The sequence below is a fragment of the Anneissia japonica genome, unplaced genomic scaffold (genome assembly GCF_011630105.1).
Source record: "Anneissia japonica isolate Jap-2015-1 unplaced genomic scaffold, ASM1163010v1 scaffold287869_len1821871_cov162, whole genome shotgun sequence".
Classification (NCBI taxonomy): Eukaryota; Metazoa; Echinodermata; class Crinoidea; order Comatulida; family Comatulidae; genus Anneissia; species Anneissia japonica.
In genome coordinates, this window is record NW_022741034.1 from 86,499 (window position 1) to 95,755 (window position 9,257).

The 9,257-nt window shown below is 37.1% G+C and overlaps 1 protein-coding gene across 3 annotated transcripts in view; it reads right to left on the reverse strand.

Moving 5' to 3' along the window:
• Positions 1 to 5,004, reverse strand: part of LOC117118546 (amyloid beta A4 precursor protein-binding family B member 1-interacting protein-like) — a 44,375-nt gene extending 39,371 nt beyond the window's left edge. For all 3 annotated transcript variants that reach the window (XM_033263165.1, XM_033263166.1, XM_033263164.1), the window contains exon 1: positions 4,858 to 5,004. The gene's annotated coding sequence lies outside the window, so the exon portion shown is untranslated. The remainder of the gene's footprint in view (positions 1 to 4,857) is intronic.
• Between the last annotated feature and the right edge of the window lie 4,253 nt (positions 5,005 to 9,257).

Here is a 9,257-nt window from a genome sequence, read left to right on the forward strand (position 1 = left end):
TATTTTTATATGTTTTATGGTCTGACTGCCTGACGAGCTCTGTCCGGCGGGGGCTTGACCTGTCCGGTGGGGGCTTAAGCCCCCCTGCCACCCCGCTGGCGCCGCCACTGATTCTATATACCTTTGTATAATTGTTATTACTATCATTTTAATATTATTTTTATTAATGCAGTTTTAATTATTGTAAGTGCATGTAAATGAAAAGAAATAACAAAGGCAACGATTTAAAAAAACTTTAATTTTGGCTTTGCATTTAAATCTCTTGGTAAATATTCAGTAAATACCGTACACATTAAATTGGGGCCGAGTTGACTACTTGGGGCCGAGTTGATTTGGGGCCGAGTTGACATGGGGCCGAGTTAACTTGGGGCCGAGTTGACTCGAATTTGTCATGACATAGGTACTTAAATAATTTTCCAAAAGGCCAACTAAAAAATAAAAATGTTCATAGTATGTAAGTCAAATTCAATTAGGGCCTAACACTTTTTATTATTCGTGCAGCGAAATCAAATGGATTTATGGACATGGATTTATTCGGTGTAAACACCAAGGATAGCCCACTAAAGTCTAGAAGACGACTTATTTCCAGTGGGGTCCTTCTGGTGGTGATTGGACAGTACACCGGGAGACAATCCCCTACTCTTTTCCGAAGAGTGTACTGTGTTCTTTAACGTGCACATGGGCCATAAATGCACACGGGACCAACGGCTTAAACGTCTCATCCGAAAGACGGTGCGCTATGTAACTTGTATTTCAGCCCTCTAGCTGAAACACAAGTAGAGGCAGCGATGGGAATTGAACCGGGGACCTAGAGATCTCCACGGTTCAGCGCACACACAGTGGCTACCACCAGATTAGCCGACTGAGCTAAGCTGCTCTCTACATATATTACATATGTCGCTTTAAACGACCCGTTATATTAGCATGGTAACAGCAGTGTGTTTTTTTTTTCAAAATCAGACAGCGAGCAGCAGTCCTGTATCTCAGAAGTTTTGTGGACGACGTTTATCTTTGGTTGATGACTATTTGACCTCCAGAATTGAGATTTTCGAGCAGAGTCAGTCGAGACAACCCGAGTGGAGTTTCATGCAAATGTTTCGTACGGGAAAAAAAATCGCGTGCCGGTCGGGGATAGGCCTACGCGACACCGATAGTTTAGTAGATGGAAATTTGTTTTGTAAATAATTCTCAAGAACACTGCCAAAAAATAAAATGAGAATTTTACACTGTGTAGGTATCAATTACAAGATCCATTTTTATTTGTTGCCTGTTAAACTTAGTTGTAATATACGGTAAGTGCTGTCAGGGGCGGATTTAACCTGCCTGCGACGCCCCCCCTCCCCCTTATATCACCAAAAAAAAACAAAAAAACCCCGCTCCGGGCTAGCCTATTTATACTCATGTTGCCCGGTTGTCTAGTGAAAAATTAGCAAGAAAAAACATTTTCTTTAAGTGTAAAAAAAAACAAAAACGGAATTTTTGAGACGATCCCTGCACAGAAGGTATCACAACCCAAAATTACACTGTAGCTAGTTTTCAGCTCCCCACATGCAGTGAGTGTTGAATTATTAGGATGATTCCCTAGACATTCACCAACATTACAGGATGGCATATAACTTATCTCTCAACAGATGATAGTTTGATCGTTCAATCTGGTAGAAAATTTTAATTCAATGGAACTTTTATATTCAATAATTAAACACTGGTGATCTTCAATGCTGTAGGTAGGCTAGCCTAGGCAGGGCGCTAGGGTCTCATCTAGGCTAGGCTAGGCCTACCCTAGCCTAGCTAGCCTAAATAAAGCACGATTTATTGCCATTGGGGTGAGTGACTTGAGACCTATACATTCAACAGCTGATTGGCTTAATTGATTTCTGGGCCTTTTGTTAAATATTAGAATGGGGATTAGATGTAAGGGGCGTACGCCCCTCCCCCTATTTTTTTGCAAAAAACTTTCACCCACAGTGTTCAACGGGCCGGCGGAACCGGGGGGGGGGGGCGGTTTGGCAAAAAAATATATTATGTCTGGAGATTTTTGTATGATTGGAAAGAAATGAAAGAAATGAAAGAGAGAAGGAGGTGAAGGATGGGAAAGGGAATGTTTATCCAGTCCCCAACCGAGTTAAATTTTCTCGCGATTCACATTGGAGGGTAATGGGTCCTGACCCCTCCCTTTGCCAACAAAAAAAAAAAAAAAGAAGAAATTCTAGACCTAATTTTTTAGGACCCGTGAGCTGATTTTTTTTTTTTATGTTACAATAAGAAAATTAGAATTTTGAAGAACGTCATTAAAACACACTTCCAGTGTCGAGAAAGCTTATTTCCTGCCATCTAGGAATCAAAATTTTCCCAGGGGATAATCCCCGGACAACCCTTTCTTTTTGGGATTTATCGATTCATGGAAAAAAGAATAGGCGTGCAACTACTCATTTATTTATGTATGTATACAAACATAAAATAAGACATGAGAAAAATTTACCTGACCGTTTTAAAGAGGGAAAAATCGAAAATCGAAATATTTCCGGGGTAACCCGGACACCCTTTTTCTTCGGAATTCATTGATTCATTAAATCATTTTCAAGAGGGGTAAAAATTGAATTTTGAAGAAATAAAAAGTAATTAAAAGACACCTCAGTAGTCGGGAAAGCTTATTTCCCGCCTTCTAAGAATCAAAATTTTCCCGGGGGAGAACCCCCGACCCCCTTTCTTTTTTGGAATTTATTGATTCATGAAAAAAAAAACGTATGCAATTACTCAATTTGTTTATGTATGTAAACACACATAAAATAAGACATGAGAAAAATTTAGCTGACCGTTTTCCAGAGGGGAAAACTATGAATTTTCACAGCTGTGAGTAGATGAATTATTATTTTAATGACACATTTTATAGTTGCATATTGCGGCTACCCTGAATATTAAAATTTCTTTTAAAAGACATGCACTTTTTTTTTTATTATTTGTTACTGAAAACTACCATGCTAGATAGTCAAAATTTACTTAATGCAAACTCATATTCCTCAAATGTGCTGGGCTTCAAGGGGGCTTCGCCCCCTTCCACCCCCACCAGGGGCAGAGCCCCTGGTGGGGGTGGAAGGGGTGGACCTCGCCGGGGGACCTTGGCGGCCACCTGGCCCCAGCCTTAAGGTTGCACGCTTCGCTTGCAGGCAGCGCCCCCCCCCCCTATTCTGGTAGGCTGGATCCGCCCCTGAGGCTGTTATGTCACAGTGTGGCTTTGATCCGACGAGTGTGTTTGTTTTGATGCGAATTGTGAATCGGGACTAGAACAGCCGGGTTCTCAGGGACAGCTGTGGTGACTCCCAATTTTTTTCGACGAGGGGTCACTTACTGTATATGTTCAAGGGGAGGGGGAAGGATCTTAACCAAGGGGCTGACTAGAGCCTCTGGAAGTGTTAACATTTTTATTTGGCTTTGCATAGTATGACCTAAATTAGACCTATCAGGAATGGGTGTCTATAAAACGAAGACCGAAGACCCCAAAACTAAGACCCCTATTTTTTCTCTTTTATTTTGATAATAATACGCCAGGCTGTCACAAAATCAAAAGTAAGACATTTTTTGGGCGTCTGTTTGTGAAATTTTTAAGGGTCTTCATTTTATAGACACCCTATATGGGTGTCTACAAAACGAAGACCGAAGACCCGAAACACGAAGACCTCCAATTACTTCTCAAGTGTCTTATTGAAAGTATTTCAAAATTATCATAAAGCAGTTTCCAAATACCTATTTCATTATTTCATCGGGATAAAATGAGGAATATCAAGAAATACTTAAGGATCTTCGTTTTATAGACACCCTATATGGGTGTCTACAAAACGAAGACAAAAGACCAGAAAACGAAGACCCACATTTTTTTTCTCTCAATCGTGATGAAAATAATGTTTTTAAATCACTTCATGCTATGTATTTATAATATTCGTCTTTTTTAGCACATTTTTGCCTGAATCTGAGCCAATTTAATGATCTACTCTTTATTCCAGCTTCAAAGCGGCAACCAATGTTGTACGTCCACGGCTGGTGGCAGAGCGCGTCTTGGCGCTGCTACCCTCTAAACGAAAGTAAGACTTGCCTAGCGGTACGCGTATTTTGGGGGCCTACAAAAACCTTGAATATTTCATTCATAAACTTGTTCTATGTTAAAATACACTTCAGGAATGCTGTATAGTGACGCATATGTGCAGCATCGGTCATTTGGTAGTGACACCAACATAGGATGGATGAGATAATTAAGGGTCTTCGTTTTATAGACACGCTATATGGGTGTCTACAAAACCGAAGACCCGAAAAACAAAGACCTTTTTTTCCCTCAATCGTGATGAAATAATGAAATAGGAACTTGGCAACTGTTTTATGATGATTTTGAAATGCTTTCAATAAGATAGTTGAGAAATAATTGGAGGTTTTCGTTTTTCGGGCCTTCGGTCTTCGTTTTGTAGACACCCTATCAGGAATTGGCAATCCGCAAAATAACGTTGTAGGCAAATTAGGCTATTATTTTATTTTAGGTCCGACGACCTCGTTGGGGCGCCACCATTGCTCGGGGATGTGAAATCTTGTGGGGGTGGCAAACAGCCGCACATTGTTACCTACAATATGTTTTGATGCCGACGACTTTGTCATGGCGTTTGATGCCATAGGAATTCACTGCCTTAGGGATGCGGAATGGCATTCTAGCTGCCCCCCCCCCCCCCCTCCCTCCCAGCATGAAAACTTTAAAAAAAAATGCATTAAAACAATACAAATATTAAAGATAATTTTAATATGAACCACGATCCCCATCGGGGTCTGGTCTATAATTAAAGCATTAGATATAGGTGAATATTGTTTTGATGCGCTTACCTGAGTGGAAACACACTTTTATATTTAGTTGACACGGTGTTGTTGATTTTCAAAACAGCTAAAATATAGCGATTTGATAATTACAGAGCTAAAACGAATAACAATATACTGAAATGTTGCACTTCTAACAAGCCCCTTAAATTCACACTGCTATGGAAGAAATGATCGTTGCCCTAAGCTTGATATCGATGCGGCTACAACAGGTAACGATAAGATATTGATAAGAATAATCTTGTATCTCATCAATACCTATGAACATAGCACATCATATAGATACCCAAATACGTCACCAGTTACAATCCACTATCTATGTTAACCTAATAAACATAAGTTAATAATTGTCGTGATTATATTGAACGCAGTTGCTGCCTTCTGTGACTTATTTTCGTAATGGCGTTCCATATGCTTGTACTATTTACACGTAGATAAGTATGTGGATAATTAAAAGAGCAAGTCAAAGGATGTTTTTCCTGAGAAAATTAAAACATTTAACATTAGCTGTAAAATTGTAAGTATTTTCTTTGAAAGCGTAATCAGAAGTGTTCTGCTCTATGGTTCCATTGTCTGGTTCTCAAATCTTACACAAAAAGAAAATAATAAACTAGTTAAAATATTAAAGTGGGCTAGTAAAATTATTGGGGGAAAACATGAAACTCTGGATAATCTACATGAAATTTACATTTTTAGCACTGTTAAAAAATCGTCAGAATCCCGATAATCTATTAAATAAGTACTATAAGCAAAGCCACACTGGTAGACTAATCACTTTAAATCAAGAGACTAAACGCTGTGGACAATCTTTTGTTCATAGTTCCATACATTTTTTTAATATACATTTTAGAAGATAAGTCGCATTTGGAAATCCTGCTATGTCTCGTATTGGTGGGTGGGGACTGTCTCGGGAGATGGGAGGCTTAATGTGATCCCCAGCAGACAGTCAGCTGTTTTCTGTATCCGTGACTCCCAGCTTGTTTCCACCATTTTTGTGTTAGTTTCCGGTTGTTTTTTTTTTTTATGTTTTTTTTTTTTTAGATTCAGGGCAGGACTGTCCCCTTTTCTTTAACAGCTGATGGGTCGTGGTGGTGTCTTTCTTAAATTCTGAGACCCTCAACCACCCATATGATTTTCTCTTGGAATTTTTTTTTTTTTTGTTTATTTATTTATACAGTCAATTATTCATCCATCCATCCATCCATCCATCCCATCCCTTCCCTTCCTTTCCATCCATTCCATTCATTCATTCCTACTTTGTATTCATTTTATTTTACCCTTTTGTAAAACAGTGTCAGTTCAGTTTATTTATCGTCCGGATGTTGTACTTGTTCAGACAGACTACAATGTCCGTATGAGCCTATTTTAGGCTGTGTGACATCGGTAACATGTGAAAGAGCCTTTCACATACTTTACAGTAGTGGTGGCAACTTCCTGGAGGAGTACACTAGTAGGAAAATACACAACCTCAGGAATGTACATACAGTTAGTCACAGTTTGCAACACTACTACAGACCCCTCGTCGGGGGGGTCACCCCCTCCCTGTCGTGGACCCCCCCCCACCGCACACGCCGGGAAATCTTGGCGCCACTCCTGTTATAGGTAGTTTGAATACGGTATCTCTTTAAATATACATGTTATCTCTTTAAATTGAATATCTCTTTAAATATATATATATTAACCGTAGTTTTTTTAAAATTTTTTTTTTTAATTCCTTTTTCATTGAAAGATGTCAATCTTTTAAGGACCACTTTTGAAATAAGTGCCTTGTGCGGTTTTATGTACTGCATCCTAGCAATTTTTTATGGTTTTATTGAGCGTGTGTATTGCGTTTACTGAATAAATTCAGTCAATCAATCAATCAATCGACGTTTCATACCTAAAGCATCTGGGAACACACCTTGTGCAGTACTATATGGTGAACTTGGATGGTTTCCCCATTAATGATCTTCATCAAATTGCTCGTGTAAAATGTTTTAATAGATTGATTACTATGGAATCATATCGATGGCCTAAACTTTTACTACTACGAATGTTACAACTTAATTGTGAGTTAAAGGACTTACGGTATAAATTTCTGTCTTGCCTAAAATTATATTCATATGAAATGTGAATGTAAATCAAACGATATCTTCACAGCTTTGTTGAACAATATAGAGTTTTATTATCCGAAATCCTGAGAAAACTTGATTTAATTAGAATAGATGCATGGAGAGCAGATCTTCAAAACAAATCATCTCTCCAAGAATATGCGACATTGAAATTAAAACTTGAACTCGAAAATTGCCTAATGGACAAAATTGATTTTGAAGGAATTGCATTAAAATTCAAACTCAAATCTAATACCTTACCAATAAACAACAGAACTTCAAAATTGAATCGGGGTAATAACAAGAAATGTTAATTATGCAATCTTAATTCTGATGAGGATATTCACCATTATTTTTGGTTGTCCGGCCATAAATAACATTCGCATTGATGAAATATATGCCTAACACAAAGATTTAGTACAAACTGGCAACTATGTACTGTCCATAAGGCAAATGAAAATACTAAATTTAAATATATTTTGGGATGTTCGACTTTAATAGATTTTGCAAAAGGTTATTTTAAATTTTTATCTTTTTAATTGATTGTTAGTGTCTACATTGCTAAATGATATAAGAGTATTAAGAAAGGAATGAAATCTTTAAATAGCCATCGGGAGGGAGACATTTGAAGTATTTTCACTTTTAGATTTATGGGATGGGAGGGGTCACTGGGTGATAGATGAGTTTCTGATTTTGATGAGGGAAATGTATGCACTTAGGGATGTTTGGTATTACATCTTCGTTGTTTTATTTTTATGTATTTGTCTTCAAGTTTAATTCATTTTACTTTTTATAGTCTTATGAAAACATCAGCTTTATATTTTTTTCCTTTAATCGAGTAAGGGTCACTCAGGGGACTGGCATGAATATTGAAGCATTGCTTATAATTCATTGATGAGGGTGGGTGTTGGATGGGGGGATATGGTGCTTGTCAGTTGCTTGAGTGACGGTTACTCAATTTATATTTTATATTTTGTTTTCCTTAAGTGTATTGAATTCTGTTTGGTGTATTATTTTGGACGCACCTTTATCATGTGAAGTGTGCCACTGTTTCAAAAGTGTAGTTTCTAAATACAATTATTATTATATAGTAGTCTCAGATTGTACGAAAAAGAGACAAGCTCCAGAGTGCGAATGAAGTGTGCCACTGTTTCAAAAGTGTAGTTTTCCGAATACAATTATTATTATATACTGTAGTTATCTCAGATTGTACGAAAAAGAGACAAGCTCCAGAGTGCGAACGAGCAAGACTCTGCTCGTTTGTCCATGTTCTGTCTGTGTTTTGGAAGGAATAATGACTGTTGTAATATTAGTCATTCTCTAATCTGCGACTACGCGCGTTTTTATGGCTTACTTCAGCGCGGCGTAGAGGATCACAGCATCGACATGAAAAAGACAAATTATCGGCAAAGTACTGTACTTAAATATGACTTTTGATAGGGGAATGCATATAGGCCTTACTGTGTATTATTGTGAATACAGGTGCTGTACCTGGAAATCTCTAAAATAACCATTGTGTGTAGGGAAACAACAGATTTGAACCGATGATGATATTTACATTAAACGAACTCTGTACAACACGTTTAATATTCCATAGGCTTACTTGCTGATGGCATACAATAATCAAACCTCTTTGATTGGTAATAACAGCTCATCCTAGCAAGATGATGTGAGTGGAAATAGCTTATCTAGGAAGATATGACTTAATCTTAGTAAATATTTTGTCTTTGAAATAAACAGCTTAATGAGGGTGGCAATTCTTAATTTGCTCATTAAGCAGGGAGTATTATGAATTATTATTTGTTACTTTAATTACGAATTATAATTAATAATCATTGTTAATTATTATGAAATATTTATTATAAAATTAATAATTAATAAATTCATTGGCACTACTGTTCAGTAACTTTCGTCTTCTCCAGAGGAACAGAGTTCTAAATCTTAGAAGCATGGTTTTCTGAAGGGTTTTAGAAGAGGCTTCTGCTTACAACTAGCCAGTGCTACTACATAACATGGTAGTTATTCCAGCCAGTGCAACTTGCAATTTTTTGTACCTCCTTGGTAAGGTTATATATTATAGTAAAAATAAAATAAAATGATAATTGCGTAAGTAATAATAATAATAATTATTATTATTATTATTATATATATATATATTTATTTATTTATACTGTATATACAAATAGCCAACAAGTTTTTTAGATTTTTTGTAAATAATGTCAATATGAGATTTCCAACTAAGATTTGGATAAGGTAACTCAGAGATACTTAAAAGTCTCAACCTCGTCATTAAACAATCGTTATGTTTAAATGAGTAGT